The 18,126-nt window shown below is 42.8% G+C and overlaps 1 protein-coding gene across 4 annotated transcripts in view; it reads right to left on the bottom strand.

The window, feature by feature from the left end:
* sash1a (SAM and SH3 domain containing 1a) overlaps positions 1-18,126 on the bottom strand; it is a 233,641-nt gene that overhangs the window by 64,287 nt on the left and 151,228 nt on the right. Inside the window, exon 1 of one of the 4 annotated variants that reach the window (XM_027283852.1) lies at positions 4,742-4,866. The exons of the other annotated variants lie outside the window; for them this stretch is intronic. The gene's annotated coding sequence lies outside the window, so the exon portion shown is untranslated. Of the gene's footprint in view, positions 1-4,741; positions 4,867-18,126 lie in introns of those variants that run through there. 4 annotated transcript variants of the gene reach the window in all.

Raw genomic sequence — 18,126 nt, 5'->3', positions numbered from 1 at the left:
TGTGCGGACTCCTGATGTTAAGAGACATCATTAAACTTTATTGTTTTTTTATCGAGTTAAGAGTGATGTGCTATGCAACATCATTCACAAAAGGTAATCATCCATTAACACTCATATGTTTAAATATTAGCTCTGCCCCATAAAGCCGCCTGTGTTCTGTTTATTCAATGCAGATAAACTGTGTTTGGAAAAACTGTTTAATTAAAAAAAAAGATAAACTAAGTAAAATAAAATGGAAATGTGGGCTGACAGCAAAGCATGAGATTAACTTACGAAGTGCTAATCACTGTGTTTGATGTGTGCCTGTGTGTTGATACGTACGCGTGTGTGTGTATGCCTACAGCATTTCCTGTACCCCTGCTGTGCCAGTCAATGCTTTGGTTTCCTGGGAAGTGTGGCTGCAGTGCCAGCAGTAATCAGAGCTCTTTGTATCCACACACACATTCAGGGTATAATCACAGAATGTTCTCTTTTCACCAATAATAGCTGTAATCCTCTCATCTCAATATGATGTGTAACCTGTGACACGCTCAAAACCCGGATTTTCGCTGGAGATTTATACAGCGCCTGACCTCTGACGTGTTTGAAAATAGAATTTTTTAAGCCAGCTTTTATAGTAAGAGTGACACCGCTGAGAATTACACTTTAGCCTGAGCTAATAACGACAGGAGACAAAAGTGTGTAGAGGCGTAGTGATTATCCACAGGAACAAAATGGGTGTATGAACTGCCCTTCGCTATTATTTACAGATAATCAGGCATAAAAGACACTGCAGCTGTACGTCTATTCATGCCTGTACCTACTATGTAGATAAACACACCATATGAAGATGCTTTTTTGTTTGATGCTTATCACAATATTGGTAATGTATGCAAAATCACATATCGAATAATCAGACTTGATGGTGAAAGCAATGACCTGTGTCCACAGGAAGCCACACTCACACTTTCAGTTGTTTTGTTGTGTGATCTCGGTAACGATATGCAAAATAAAGACAGTTATGTGACTTCTGCAGACAAGATGAGGCTGATTTAATGTGAAAATCTAACTTCACACGCCGTGCAGAATAGACTATTGTTGCAAACCTGTCAAAAGCAATCAGGCTGTAGACTAAATAGGCTCTGAGCAAACTGCAAATCATCTGCAGTGACAGCCACATTTTGGGTACCAGTGGCACGCCAGCACAATCCACACATAACACTGCAAAAATTAACATTCTCTGCATGCTGGGAAAACCTTATTCAGAAAATCAAACAATTTGCCTGCCAGCCTGCAGGAGCATAGAGTAGCCTACGCTTAGGTTGTGACTTGTATATCCTTGCCCTACTTGTCTTCATTCTAAGACATTTTCTTCTGACATTTAATCAAATTTGCCTGTGTCCTGTTAAAGAGAAGATTTGAACAGTTGCCTCCAACCCACGCTTTGAGTGAAGCTATATGTTTGTGTCCATCAGTCTGTCATGACATATGAAATGTCTTGGATCCTACATGTAAAGCTGGACCCCAAATATGTCTAACCAGGGAATGCCTCTCTGTAATTGGAACCAACTGTAGCCATGAGGCAGAAATCTCATGAAACTGGGACATTCAAGCAACAACCTAAATGACACTGGGCAACATAAAAAGAGCCTTTTAAATGCTAAAAACATGACTCAGTGTTTGCATGTCTCCTTCTACACAAATGATGAAGCACATGCCTGTATTTCTTTGTGTGAAGACCTACGGTATATGTTCCATCAGCACCGACCAGATCCCCTTCCTCTCAGGTGACGCAATCCGTCTTGCATGGCGTGAACTGACTTTGACAAATCTCTGATTAGAAGCAAAAGCGATGTGTGTGCATGCGTGCTGAGATAAGAGCAGAACCGTAAAACCCATGGGTCAGGGATCAAAAATGGAAGACAGGGGTGCAGCTCCGAAGGCTCATCTTGTCCTAAAATAAAAGAGGCGTGAGAAAGCGCAGAGAAGGAGAAGAGGATGTGGAGTCTTTGCAGATATCTTCAAGTCCGGCTCACAAAACTGAGAGAACACGATCACATTTAAAGACCTTATAAAATAAATACCACAGATGGTTGCAATGTAACAAACTCAGTAAAACCCATTGATATGCTAAATCTCCGTCAGTTTGGTATGTTTGTTATAATATTTCATTTACATGTGATCTACTTGAATAAACATTTAGACCCCGACTCTAAATGACCTTTAGGTTTGTGTACAATGCTTTCCTTTCCTTCCCACATTTATTTTTAATCATTCATACATTCATTCTGTCTCTCTGTGGTGGTTTCTTTGTCATCAGTCATGGTCTCGGTCCTGTTCCTTTATTCTGATTCTCTATTTTACATTGTTGTACACACTGTGTTGACATCACTGCTGACTGAATGTCATTCCCCCCGGGCAAAACAAACTCGAGCTTTGTTACCCACTTGAAAACATTTCACTCGTCTTCACTCTCTTTGTTGGCTAGCACACATACTGTACAGTACAGCGCTTTTTTGTGCCAAATGACACTACCTCATTGGCCGTAGTGCTCGCTCTGCCTAGTGACACACTGATGTAAGACACACTAACTAGGCTGACATCAGACCAATAAGATGACTACCACATTTCTTAGATGATCCCTTTTAAAAACAGGGCTACCCTCTCAACCCATGCCTATCATGTTACTCTATGAAATATTTCATATCAAAAGAAACAATGAACCTCTAACTGATTATCTTACAGGAAAGCTGAGAGAAAGCGAGGCTATTCAGACTGTAAACCTATTCAGCAGTGACCTCAGTCATACTCGTGCCACCTGCAACGTAACGTCATCGCTGCTCGCCTATAAATCACACAGAGATGCAGGCTTAGCTTGTAACAGTCTGAAATAAACTGAAAAGTAGCGGCACAGACAGACGCAGAGCAGCTGCGCCGACAGAGGGAGAAGGCTGAATAACGCATGCACATATGGCAGAAACTGCATAGTCAAACAGTTCCTGGGAGGCTGAGGAGAAAATGAAGGCTGGTGTTTTATCACTGCTCCAATCACGGCCACCCCACCCCCCCCAAAACTCTCCCTGCGCAGATCACGTGCGAGAACTGCAGAAGCAGATGTGTGCGCGAGACTTTCACAACCCCTTTTTAAATAAGTGTGCATCCACGCTGCCTCGCCTTTTGCTCAACGCTAATGATGTCAGCGCACACCTGTTGCCTAGGCACTGAGCCCTGCCCCTGGTATGGCTAAACAGGCACGAGGAGTGGTTGCGCGACTCTGGCAGAGCGTTGCAACAGCAGCTGGCATGTACGCAGTCTCATCTGGCAGAGAACATGAAAAAGCATAGAGAAGTAATTCCAATCCATGTCAAGTGATTCTCTTTAAAGTGGAGCTGTTCATTATGGTTGCAACTCCAGGGAAGGTCCGGCGATGGACTGGCATTCGCTGATGAGAGCTCAAAGGTAGGCGAGTGACAGGGAACAGCACCGGCTTTGACAGCCCACAGTGCTGCAGCAGCATAAGTCAGTTCAGTGGGCTTAATGCTGACTTCACTGAGTGTGTCTGTGCATGTTCGATTGCACTGCAATGCATCTGAAGGCATATTAAGTGCACTTAAATATGCCTTTGTGTGTGTTTGAGGGAGTGTTTCCCGTCTCTGTATACAGTATTTGTGTTTCCTCTCATACACTGAGCATTCACAATGACATTAGGGGGAGCGGCGGAGTTGGGATCTAGCAAGGGAACTCTGGTCTTAGCAAACTCCCCTTCCTCTCATTTCTATCCCCCACCCACACCTCCTCTTCCTCCCTCCATCCGTTCCCTTGTTCCTTGTCAGCTGGTGGGGAGATCCAGATGTGAAGGGGGATTTGGACAGGAAAAGAGGAGAGAGAGAAAAAGACAGATAGAAATCCACATCCCCCTGGTGACAGACTTCCATTGTCCAAGACCTTTTGGACAAGCCTTTAGACACTTACACACAAACAATTATGCGCACCAAACAATGGAGTCCCTCTAGACGACAAGGCCCGATTGTGTGTGTGTGTGTGTATGTGTGTGCATCTGGTGACAAAGCAAGTCAATGGACAACATCTTGCAGGAGATTTGCTGTTGATATTTAGCTGGCTTATTTACTGGGGGTCTTGGCCAGGCGTGAGGCTATTGTTCTCATTCAGAAAGCATAAAAAGGAGAAAATCAATAAGAACCTGAGAGAGTGATGGCAAACAGTGACGCAGCGGTATGCCTCTTTCTCCTTCTTTCTGTTTTTCCCTGCCTCCATCTCGGGGCCAAAAATCCCACATTCACATTGTTGGGTAGGAACGCCAGGAATTACATTTGACTGACACACATGCGTAATAAGATGGAAAAGGACAGACAGATAATCCACAGAGAATCACTTCAGACGTACACAATGGCCAACACATGTACACTACACACACCCACACACACACACACAGCATGGAACCATGTGTAATAAGTTAATAGAGTGAGTCAGCAAAAGGGAGGCAGTCAGTCAGAAACAAGAGTAGAGTTAGAAATCCTCTCACTACTGGAGAGATTTCTCTTGCCAACTTACAAAACTTTTTCTACGTCCCGACTTCACAGTCTTGTTTGAAAATAATCCTTCTTCACACATCCCCTCGACACTTATTAAACTCAGAAACATTAGACAACACCTCTGACAGAGCAAAAAAAATAAAATAAATGAATGACACAATTCTACTCTGGGTACAAAAAGCCTCCAAAATCAAAATGTCAGTACTCACCGCGAGGCAGCTCGAGTCTTTTTCCCCCCAGTCAGTCTTTTTTTTCTGGAGCACTAACACAAACTAACTCTCTGAGAATGGGAGCAACAAGTAGTGTACAGTGGAGAACAATGCATGTCTGCCGGAGCGCAGCAAAACATGAGCAGCGGAGACACAGAGAGGTCCAGTCATCAGGCTGCTGCTCACATGGGACGGCGAGAGGAAGGGAAGGGAGGGAGGGTGAGCTATAGGATAGGCTACAGTAACTGGGATTTGGCAAGGGGGGGGAGGGATCTCATCCTTTGCTCCACATGTCTTGCTCTTTTTTCCCCCTTCTTTCCAAAAATGTTTCAGCGAGTCTCGCATTTCTTGCCCCGTTTTCGAAAAAAACGGTCCGGCCTTCCTCTGTTTGGTCCACTCCCCTTTCCCTTTGCTATCTCACTTCTCGTCTCTTTTGTTCTTGCTGTCTTTTCCCACACACACACACACACACACACACCGACACACACATGTAGCGCCTCTTTGTCGCCTCTGTTATTCAGGTCTGAATGGGTTTGGCGTACTACTTCAAAAGGTGAGTGGCTGTAAAAAGTCAAAGAAAGCGGAGCTCCACCTAGACACGCCTAAATGCTGCAGACGTGCTAAAATAAGACACTTGCACATGTCCACACATACAAAGTGACCCAGCTGGCTGCAAAAGGGACAATCTATTGACTCATTTGTCTGTAATGGTCACACATGCAATCATAGGAGCAGAGCAGAAAATTACAGGGCTGCTCAGAATTTGGATCTCGCTCTCTTTCTCTCCCTCTCTGATGTCACTCGTTTTTTTTTCCTGCCTTTTTCACTCAAAGGCCCTAATTCACAAGTGGCCCAGATACCACACTGTACTGGAGTAAAAGGAAGAAAAGCAGGCAAGGGAGTCAGAGAAAAGAGTAATCTGATACAGCTAAAAGCAACAATTATTTGAATGAGTCACTCAGCAGTGAGGTTTGAGGTTTTTTTCTATGTTAATTCGGGAGAGGGAGAGAACGACCGAAGAAGAAGAGGGGGGGAAAATCATCCCGTTTTGGAATACTGCACCTCCTGAGGACTCCCTGAGGTCGTGGGAGAGGAGGCAGGAGTAATGGAAAAAAAGAAAAGAAAGAAAGAACGAAAGCAAGAGAGGGGAATGGAGGGGCAGTGGAGGACAGACATAGGCTTGGATAGGTCCCAAAGCAGCAACTTCTCCTCATTCCAAATCTACCCTTTAGGACACAGAGTCAGTCTTGCTGACAGAAACTAATAACATAGGGTATGCCTCTCTTCCAGACTTGGGGGGGTGACGGAGAGCAGACGGTGACACACTGGCAAATAGGAAACAGATCATGGACACAAAAAGCACAACACAGCCTGAAGGATCTCAAAAAACGCTGTGCAGCCACAACTGGACTTGACATGCAACTCCCGAAAAATGTGACTACACATCGAGGATTCTGTACCAAGTTAAGACCGCAAGAGCTCCAGTTTGTCCCATTGTGTTTTCTTCTAGTTTCCAGCGCTGCTCACAGATGAGACAGCATGAAGTTGGAGAAATGTTCGATATAATGGCCTCATTTTCAGTCGATTTTGTGATGCAGCAAAGCTATTTCCAGGGGAAATCGTTTCCTTGCTGCGACTGTTGAGAATAAAAATGAATCTCATTACTTTGGTATCTGAACAGATTCGTATTTCGTACACAAGCTATCAAGAGAAGCCATTTCCAATGATTTATTTGGATGTATAAAAATTGTATTTCACAAACTGACCTTAAACTGAAACCAATCTTAGGCCTGTCCCCAACCAGCCATCTCAAGTTGGGAAGTGCTATGAGAGAAACCATTTGATTGGACAACAGACTTGCAATCAAGACTGAAACACCTTGATGCAAATGCATGAATTCTGTTTAAGCACAGCCCGACTGCAAGATGCTGTTCGGGCTTTTTGCAGCATTCACTGGAGCTTCATCTGTCAAAACCTGTATACTTGCAGTGTAGTGAGACGCTTTTCATAGAAGCTTTGTCCAAACAGCATAAATACAGTGATATCAGTCCAGTGACACTGTGGCCAACCTGTATATCTCTTGTATAAACTAATATTACAGCCGACCTGCATCCTGTTTAGACCTGCCGTCACAACATTTATAGAAGGAAACATCGAGCGAAGGTTCTTGTAAACACACTGCGAAGGAATTACAAGAACTTGCAGAAAGAGACTCTCAAGGATGTGCAGTGTGGCCAAAATATATAAACAGGCAGTATACAGGCGTGTATACACGTACAGATGAGGGAGAAAATGCGGCCAACATTCTTTGTTCAAGTGGCTGGACAGAACGTTTCCTGTGTGTGAGGTCAAGTATTTTGTAATGTTTCTGATCCACTGAACGAGGCAGTTTTTGGATACTTTCGATTAAACCATCTGGTCGAATGAGTCATTGTTAATCATGTTTGAGTGTTTTTAGAATTCACAACAACTCAACAATCACTGATGACGAAACTCTCCAGCATTTCCATGTATAAAACAAGAGGCGCTGAATTTTTCTTTTAATCCACAATAAATACAGCGCCACTGACCCATTATCAAAAGTGGGGTATACATGTACACGTACTACTAACCACACATACACGAGCAGACACATAAAATGTTTATTAGAGCTGTCTGGAGGTTGCTTTCTGGCAGGTACAGAGACATGAAAGAGTCCATGCATTCTGCTGTTGCTGGAGGCTGAGGGACTATAGTGCTGCAGAGTAGGCACGAAGGTCACTCTTGTAGGTGAACATAGTAAATTGTATGATTCATTCATTTTTCAAGTTATTTTAGAGCTCAAGTATAACAGTGTTGTTGTGAATGTTATGAAAAATGTGATGTTAGAAAAACACTGATGCATCATTGCAGTGTCGCACTATATCATTTCGCTTTTAAGCTGCAAATTATGTTGTCTGTAAATCTTTGAGTTGTTGGTTTTTGTCTGGCTCTACATCTCTGTCTCCCTCAAACACACACACACACACACACACACACACACACACACACAAAGACCGCAAAGAAAAAAAGAAAAGAAAGAAAGAAAGAAAAAAACTAATCAAAACCCTCCGAATCAATTAGCAGAATGTAAATAGGCCATTCAATTACTTTTAGCACCATGCACAGTCCTTGTTCCTCCTGAGGCAAACAATCAACCAGCAGACACAAATTAACACTGAACAAGAGCACTTGTCTAAAGTCTGATCACACACTCGCAATAGATGGCAACACCGGGGAGTTAATGAGTGTGTGTGTGCGTGTGTATACGCAAAGTCTAGGTGTATGTTCAGGCCAGATAGAGTTTGTGCTATGTCCAAAATGTTTTCTATTTAGATTTATTGATGCTATAAAGCGGGTTAAAATAGATTAACTGTGCTACAATACAGCTGAAGACTATGGGGGAAAGTATTAAAATACTAAGACTATATATTCTTATAGTATGACTCAGTTTGAAATATTTTTTAATATTCCCAGGCCTCCCAGAGCAGACCGTTCCAGAATACTGAACACTGTGACTTGATATAACTAGACTTGATATAACGCAGGCCAATATACACCCAGCCATGCTCACACACACACACACACACACACACACACACACACACACACACACACACAGGAACAAGTCTCCTTTCACCATCTGCTAGCCAAGACCAAGTAATAGGTCTGAACACAGAAAGAAAGAGATAGATGACACGTGAAGCTTTAGAGGAGAGAATTTCATAAAATGTCTAAATGCCTATGTGCCCACACACACACACACACACACACACACACACACACACACCTGCCAGGGTTTTTGTATGCATCAAAGGATTTTTTGACAGCTCAACTGTGCCTGACAAAATTCAAAAGCATTCATGAATTTTAAACAAGCGGCGGTTAAGGAATTTAGTGGCAACATCACATTTAAAGCAATTTATATGCAAATGTGTAACAAGTGGCAGCACACAGAGGGACTGCAGAAGAATTAGTGCTTGCTCATTGACTTAACTGACCTGCTACACTAATATAAACTCCCATTAATGAGCTCCAAACCTTTCACAAAAACACACACACACACACCTACTATATATAAACAGTGCTTACAAAACACTCCATGTTACTGTTTTTCATACATCTCATTTTTTAATGCTTGATCTCAGAGGCAATCTCCTTGACCCCCACTGAAAGATATGTAACATTTTTCCACTAGATGGCAGTAGACCTCTTACCTACACACTCACACACACACACATGCACACACACACACAGATACTATACTGGTTGGCATGCCAGAATGGGGAGTGAACGTGATGAAAGACCACAGTAGAAAGCAGACAACCAGACTCAACCACAGAGCACGTAGGGCTGAGGGTTAGAGACAAATAGTCCGAGGCTTTTTGCTCGCACAGTATCACTACACACCACAATGTAAAAGTTTACAGCTTTAAAGCCAGAGCCAACATGCATATAGGTACAATAGCAAGAGGATATTTTTTTTGTCTATCAAGGGTAGTACATCAGACTGCTGGTTGTGAAGTAGGTGCTCTTGTTCTCTTTGAGTGGCACCAGCTAGCCTGGCCGTGAAATGAAATGAACAACAGGCTCTGTATTCCATATTAGTATCAGTTCTGCAGGCTGTGTGGGGGCCGGTTGCGCGTTGATGAAGAGAGACAGGCGAGCTGGTGGAAGCAGAACTCCATTAGATTTAGCCCGCAGGGTCGAGAAGCCACGACGCCTGGGCACACAACATCAAGCTGCGAGGAAGTTTTTTTTTTTTTTCCTTTTTCCTTTCAGGGAGTGAAAACTCACAGCATCCTTTCTCTACTCTCTACAGTCACTTGTTAGAGTAAAATCAACTTAGGCAGATTAATATTAGAATTTATTGAATTTTCTATGTTGCTCTGTGTTTTATGTAGTCAGATACAAGGGCAGGCAGGAAAGTGTTACTTCTGCAGTCCAGTTCATTGTCATATCAACTATTTTTGAATATAAAAATGATAATATAATTACAGTTGTCATCTCTCTTTAAGCTAAACTTGGTTAATCAAAGTGCATGCAGCGCCATAACAAAGACATTTTAGTCGGTCAGTGGGTAACTAGGGAAAGAAAATCTTAAAAGACTCCCAAAACCAAAACTACTCATTCAGTTGTGGACACAAAAACATAGACTATTAACTGTGCTGAGGGTTTGCGTGGATGTACTGTGTGCCTACTCCTACTTTAGATCCAATGGGTTTGGATCCACTTCTCAACCTCCAACCCTTAAGTTCTTTTTCCTCCAACATTTAAGCCAGGTCCCATGACTATTACCCCCTTTTTTTTTTGACAGAACAAAAGATGTATCCTGAATTCAGTCGAGGCAATGACACCAGCTCTCATCCCACAGAAGCAGGTGTTTCTGGGGCATTCTCGCCTACAGTAAATCACTAGAATCTTTCATTTGTGTGTACTCCATGTTATAAATCTTCATTGTCGACATCCACCACCTTCCTTTTTCTTTTGTTTCACTCTACCTCACGGCTCAAAATCACAGGTTTGGGGCCAAGCAGTCCAGTCCAGAATAGCAGAAATCCACAGGGAGAGCTGGTGATTGCCTGTGATTACAGTCTGTATGCTCCTCTCCCATCGACCAGCTCCTCTGGGCTCATCTGGCCAGGACTGGCTGAGGTAACGCTCTCCACACCAGAGTCATTAACCGGAGAGAGCCAGAGCGAGGAGAAGCTCACCAAGGGAGGAACTGACACGTTTCCTTCACCTTGACATTGCCTGGAGGTTACACCATTCATTTCCCAGTAAAGTACAGTTCTGGGAGGCAAGAGTCGTGTGAATCAAGGGTTTCTGATACATAAAAGGTCTCTCTGTGTGAGGTAGTCTTATTCCCTCGGCTCTCGACGTGCTCTGAACTGCTGGAATGTGTGTCGATGAAAGACGTGTGAGAGAGTAACTGTGTCTGTCTGTGTGTGTGTGTGTGTGTGAAACAGAGATGAGGCTGTGAATCTATGTGGATTTACGTGTCGATATGAATGAGTGTGGTCAGTCTGCAGAAAAAAGGTGTAGTATGGTGCGAGCATTGGCACGCTAGCCTGAGCCGTATCTCATGTCTTGACACAGCTGATTGTTGTCTGTCTGTGCAATAATATAGCTGTGCATCATGTCTGTCTTCTCACATTACCCAACAACACTGACTGCCTCGCACCAAGATGAAACACTGGCAGAAGGCAAAAAGCCAACAGTCTTAAAATGTCCCTGGAAAGCCATTCACCACAACATGACCAATTGCTTCTTGAACTTAGAAAGGAGGAATTCTTTAGACGGGAGAATTTTGCAAGTCCATTATAAAACATGCAGGCAGTTGTATGTGAGGTAATGCTACATGGAATACACACTATTTGGTATGTGAAATTGCCGGATGTGATTTCTAGTAACCTGTACCCTTGCTTGACAGTTGTTTTCACTGCATGTCAGTCAAAATACTGAAGGATGACAGACAGCCGCCTATGGCTTTTGTAAATGTGTCTGCTGAATTAACCCTTTATTGCCTTCAGAGGTGCCCGCCGCCCCCCTCACGCTACCCTGTCCCTCCCCCCCTCTACATCCCCGGAGGGTGTTTAGGTAGGGTAATACTGAGCTGCCATCGGAGTGGCTGGTCCTGACGTGTGCTTTACCTCGGCTCTCTGGGGAATTGGAGCTTAGCCAGCTGCGTGTAATTAAAAGCCTATAAAGACAGATCAAGCTCTCTGCCGCTCTTCCTATTCAAGAGTGTCTCGAGGCTGAATCCGCTCTGTGTCCTGCTCTGTCAAGCTCCGGAGAGCTCATTTATTAAAATGCTCGATACCTTTATCCCTGATTTTGATGAGAATAATGATGAATAAAACCTCATCAGGACTCACAGAATGAGGGATGTTGAGAAATGACAGAAAATAACTATGCAAGACGGTAATGGATATCCATTCATTTAAGAATTTGTTTATCAGTTTGCATTTTTGGGTTCATGGAAATAATCATCTAAAAATATGCTTTTATATGCTGTTAAAGCCAAAAAGACTACTTCCACTGAAAAGCAGTTTTTCATGTACAACCATTTATGTCACATAGAGTAGTAAGTTCAAGTGAGGCAGGTCAGTAGTCTTTTTGCCGTTTCTGTTTCAATTCCACTGCTCTCCATCATGTTGAACTATTGTGTCTGTGTAGGCTGCAGAAAATCCAGCCTGTCAGAGTCCACACATCATCACTCAGTTTCTCACCTCACCCCATTATTTCTCCTCACCTTCACCTGTTTCCAGTCTCTTGGACAACTAAAAGACGCAAAATGTTAAAGCTGTGGTCTATCAAATGTAAAAGTACAGTTTTGCAAACTCAAATCAAAAAATCTCATTGGGATTACATCGTCATCATTGAATTTCATTCCAATTTGAGGTGGGTGTCGAAAACTCCCTCGCAAAATGAATCCTAATGTCGCTGTGGGTTGATCCTGTAGGTTTGCCAACTTAAAAATTGCTCTTTCACAGATAAAGGCTCTGCAGCATTCTGATGAATAGAAGACGCTTTCACTCTGCATACAGTATGAGAGCCAAATCTGGCAAAGATGAACGCATCTTGGCACACCGCACGAGTCCCTCTGCCAGTCAGTGAACCTGTTTTAATCTTTCCTTGCCTCTGTCTCAAATTAGTAATTCAGTTTCCCTTCGCGAGAACAGAGGAGGCATGCTGTTTTATCTGCTGTATTCATATTAGACCAATAAAACAGGAGTTCAAAAAATTCAATTCACACCTCCTCTGACTGACTGCTTTCTTGTCACAAATCAGATTATTTACACCCACGGTGAGCAAGGCGCACTAGTGTCAAAGTGATCAACAATTCTCGGCAGCTACTGGAGGAAATAAGGGAGAAGCATACGCACAAAGTGCTGAGGAGTGAATATATAGAAGAGGTAAAGGGTAGGGTGTAGTTAATCTTAGAATGAGTGCTGACTTTGGTTGTAAAATTCTTCTACCCTGTTGGCAGTGGTATACATGAACTATCTATACCCCCAAGGCCTTCCCAGTGAAGGGAGTTCACAGACTGGGAGAAAAAATAGTGTATTAAATAACCAGAGGTAGACCACAGTTAATGATGTGTTGTATATTTTGCAGACACTGTGATTGTACATTAGTAAAGTCTTGGGTCTGGAAGGTATGGTGGTTTAGGCTGCAGTGGAACGTGGAGATGATGGTTTTTGGGGTCTATTCCAGGGTGACTGACGTTTTGTTTTCTGTCAATGGACTGTAACACAAGTGATGGATAAAACTACTGGGAAATGACTCCAACGGTTCTTGGAAAACTAGAAGTTCCTCATTTTATATGGTTTGGGGTTATATAATAAATTATAGCTGTAATAAATGCAGCACTTTATATGAATGTGGGTAAAAAATCTTGCTCAGTTGATAGCCGTTTTGAAAACAGCTTTTTTTTTTTTTTTCCTGAAAGAGCCTTCAGGAGATAAATAAGAATTTATAAATGGTTGTTTGTCTGATGTGTTGCTAATGGCTTTGCATTTTTTTAAAACAAAATCGAAGGATATCAACCCAAGGATGTGTAATCGATGTATATTTATGAGCGTAATGTAATAGCCATTTAAGATAATCAATATTTACCGCCTTACTGATAACCAAGGCTGCTTGTTTATGGCAGCTAAGTCGTGCCCTTGAGGCCTTATTTGAAGGTTTGTGTCCTCATACATCACTGTACGCTCAAAGATTTGTGAATGTATGCATCCCTTTCACACCTAAACACACACTGTGTGTGAAAGCCGTTGGGTCAGAGACCCCATTACCATGACAGGTTCCAATCTTGTCCAATTCTGGCCAGCGTGGGCCCAAAGACAAAGCTCTGACACAGGGTTACACTCACAAAACATTGGAGTGCAGAGAGAAGATGGAAAAAAATAGGGGGAAGAGATTTGAGATTTACGAGTGTGAACAGGGTGTGCTCATAGTGTGGGATATGACAGACGTAGTGTGTGCTGGCAGGGGGGAATTAGTGGGTATCATCCGTATTTACCCACACCACACCACACCCACACACACAGAAAGACTGAGGCGCTGCACTCAATGCAGGAGAGTGTACTTGCACTTGTGAGAAAATGAATTCTCCATAGAGAAAGGACAGCATTGGTTATTTGTTCAGACAGGACAACACTACGTTTACATTCACCATCAAAGCATGAAAAAGTGTTACCACAGTTTCTTCTCTCTGACCAACGGAATCTTTTTCCCGACCTAAATCTCAGGAATCATGAGCCATCTTTTAAAAAGCACTGAAGTATGACCTACTTCATCATTAAGGTATGGGGATTCTTCTTGGTAAGAAAACTGCATTGTAATAGTCTAATTACACACACACCCCTCAGGCCATGAAAAAGCTTGGATCTTTGCTGTCAGCTAATCTAGCCTGTGTGAAATATGGACACCTATCCTGAGCTCTTCTCCTTCCCCGCTCCATCTCAGTTCCCCTTGGCTGCCTTTAATTACAGATAGAGGGATAATAGAAGAGCAGAAGACCGAACATGCCAGGAAAGGGGAAATACGAGCAACCAGTTGTGGTCACAGGAGCCAGCAGAGTGCTGGGATTAGGAATCACCTTTTCCTGATGAGTCAGTGTAGGCAGTGTGGGCACAGCACAGGGTGTCCACCCCACAGAGGTTTGTCAAAAAATGATTGATTGCCACGTCTTTACTCGAGATAGGACCAGGCTGGAAGTCCAGGGGCTGCGTTCCCCGCCTGCGCTGGAGATGGATTACCGTCAGGGTGAACAATAGGATACTGTCAGCTATGAGATCCTTCCTCGACATTATTCAAAGAGAATGAGACAGGTGAGAGGTTGAAATAATTATTAAGCAAGCCCCCCTCCACCCTTTCACGGAATGCCTCGTATTCTTTCAGTGTGGTCTTTTCCTGTCGTTTCTCAAGGTTAATTGATGAGAATTAATGGATCGTGGGGCTGGGGGGAGGTTTGTGATGTTTGTTGGCGGGATGTTTCATAACCAGCCCTGAAGCAACCCAGTGGCCCAGAAATTCCATTTAATAAAGATTAGCTCTCTTTCTCGCAGACCTCATTCTCCTTCTTAATTAAGAGATGAAGATAAAAAAATTGGTGGGCTGCAAGTATCAGAAAATATCCCCAGGACTTCTTACACAAAACACAGCTCAGCTCCTACATGAAAGGCCAGGACACATGCATATTTAATGCCAAATGAAAACAGCTTAGATCAGTTCCTTTACTGAGAGCATCGGGAAAACCGAAAACACTGTTTCTATAACCCTCTGCTCCTTGGGCTGTATGAATGTGTGCAGCAGGGCTTGTGTAAGTAGGTATATACCTTACGTTTGTGTGTGTGTACCTGTGTGTATGTATGTGTGAGTGTGTGTTTGCATGTCTGCAGGGGGTCAGGGTTGGCTTCAGTAAGCATGATTGCACAGCAGGACTTGCTTCCTGTGTAAAGGAGAGAAACCCAGTGGGGAAACACACACAGATATCCACACATCCACGCACAACACTATAAGACCATTGTCCCAGTTTCATGTAATAGATTTCTTTTACTACATCCAAGAGAGAAAAAAACAAAACATGGGGTGGTTTCGGAGACAGCCATCTTTATTGTCCACTTTTATTGAAGGATTATATTCTGGTTTGTTAAACTACTTATTCAATAAACCCAGAGGGGGAATTTCAAGTTCCGTTCTCAGACTGAAGCAAGAAATTTACATATCAAAGTGTAAAAATGTTATTTTAGTCAAGTACTTTATTCAACTAAATTCACATAAGACTGTTGTTTTGGGCCGGTCTCATACTCTAATGGTTATTAAATAGACACACTCAGAACCTTCTCACTGGATTTCAAAGAGCTGCAATTACGCTTAAAGGACTATACCAGCCGTTTGCTTCTCAGCTCACCATTTACAGGCATGTTTAATGTCTGTAATGTATTCTTGTCTTGTTCAAACTCTTCACTCATCCCTAACATCTGACTTTACGACCACAATCATCAGCACGTTTTCCAGCTAACGATTATTACTTTGGTTGGTACAAAATGGGCAAAGCTATCCAACGGGTATGCAACAAACTAGGAGTAAATTCTGATACCTAATGAGATCAAGCTTCTAGAGGAGCGTATAGAGTACATTCATTTCACACTCAGGTAGTTTGCATAGTCTGCCTTCGGATTTGCATTTTCTGCCACAAAAGTAATTGAACAATTTAATTTGAAAACCAGCGCATAGTTTAGATAAATGTAGCGCTTGGGGCAGGTAGTAATTTCTAACAATAAACGCTCACATCTGCTGGACAGTCTCCTTCAGGTTAAGTATTATTTTAAGTCCATTCAAGTCATTCATGCAGCTAATTTCAAAAGAAATGAACGCAGGTGTTTCTTGAATACCATTCATTTATATAAGCTGTTTGCTATTTCCAATTTTTTTTTACTCTTTGGTAATTTAGTGGCAGAATATGAAGCCCACCGTAAGAAAACAAAGCTTGAACTATCCCCTTTCTTTCTCTTACATCTTTCTTGAGTTTGCAATAAGCACTGCCATGTCTCTTCTCTCTCCTTTTCAATGTTTTAGTCCGTCTCAGCTCCTTTTTTTTTTTTATACCAGCCCATCCTCCTTTTTCCTGTCCTTTAATCTCTCGCTTTCTCTGACTCCTTACATATAGATTGCTGTGACACCAGGGGTTCGACAATCTTTACTGTGTGAATGTGAGAGAATGAAAAGACCGGAGCTTTTGTTTAACTTGGCATCAAACTAAATCCTTGAGAAAGTGATATCCTACTGCACTGGTTATGTACTACGAACTCATGTGAGGCTGAGCATTCAGATAAAATGGGAAAACACACAAAGCTCTTGTGTTTGTCTTGATTCATTCCTTATATATATTGCCATAACCCAATAAATAATTTTAATGGTCAATAGGGGACTGGAGCCATCCCAGAATCCACTGCACAGATGGTACAGTGGGCACCACAACACCACCACATCATCACTTACGCTCACACATCTCAGAGTTATGGGCCATTTATGGAACTGTGTAGGGCCCTGCTGTGTCTGTGCAGTTGTATTTACTGTAAGAACCAGGCTGACAGAGTGCTTTTTGTTTTCTGAGGATGGTGGCTGGTACCATCCATAGAGACAAAGGTTGGACAGAGGTGACCTTGTTTTCCTAGTGGAGTACATAAATCATTGGGGGGGGGGGCAGGAGGGAGCACTAATGCTCATAAGGGGCAACCTCAGAAGGAAAATGAGCACACCTTACCACCTGCTATCCCAGGGAACAGATATGTTGACATAAATACAGCAACATTCACACAGCATCTCTCAAACAAGTCTTTTGCTTTGTTTGTGGATTTATGTTGCACAGACACGGGATTTCATAAACATGACATGAATCTAAACTAACTAAATGCTGGTGTTTGATGAACTAAAACAACTTTTAATCAGACTAACATTTAAGTCTTTCAGTGGCACCATCAAAAGCTGAGGGACTCCATGTAGACTTTCCAGTCGACTTCACATATAGCTGGAAACGCTCCTTCTCCTTACCCTGTGGATTTAAATGACTTTCTGTTTGAAAGAGGCGACAGTACTAATCACTGAGCCACAGTGCCCCCTAGCTCATGTTATGTAGGTTTTTTTATGTAGCACAGCAGGATGGCGACTACGGGAAGCAGATGGATGCTTCTATAGAGATTCAAGGTCATGGTGCACCAACGGCAGAGCTCCTCCAGCAGGTGGCTCTCCTCTTTCTCCAGGGGCAGCTAGCTATAAAACACGGAAGAACATCTGTTTTTCCCGTGTTGTGTGTGTGTGCGCGCGCGCGTGTGTGTGTTTGAGGAAATGACACAAAACACACATATACACACAGCTGTATTTTCCTGATCAAATTTCCACTCTCCCAGAGAGACTGTGGAGCTCCTTCCTGAGAGAGTAACTAACTTCATTTTAGATGCATCAAGTGCCACACGGAGACAATAAAGACGATAGAACGCCACAAACTGCTGCACAAACAGCCTGCCCCCTCATTTGATTAAGACTGAGAAAACAACCAGAGCACAGTGTCGCCGTTTGATGGCAGCAGCCTTTGGCTTGTTGAACCTTTACGATGAATGCAAATCAGAGGGGCTGAAGGACTCTCTGAGCTCATTCCCAGAGCTGAAGAGCTGTTGGGAAACCTCCAAAAAGGGCAGACGTGCATGACATTTTTTTTCACTCAGAAATAGTGCACTACTTCATGTATATATACATGTAATAACCCCAACACATCAGTCAAGGTAAAAAAGAAACCCAAAAATCTAGAGCAGCTGTTTGTTTTTTTCTTTTGTTCTACCTTTTCTTTAAAAAGCATC

The sequence above is a fragment of the Larimichthys crocea genome, chromosome XI (genome assembly GCF_000972845.2).
Source record: "Larimichthys crocea isolate SSNF chromosome XI, L_crocea_2.0, whole genome shotgun sequence".
NCBI classification, from domain to species: domain Eukaryota; kingdom Metazoa; phylum Chordata; class Actinopteri; family Sciaenidae; genus Larimichthys; species Larimichthys crocea.
This window is presented reverse-complemented; position numbering and strand designations above follow the sequence as displayed.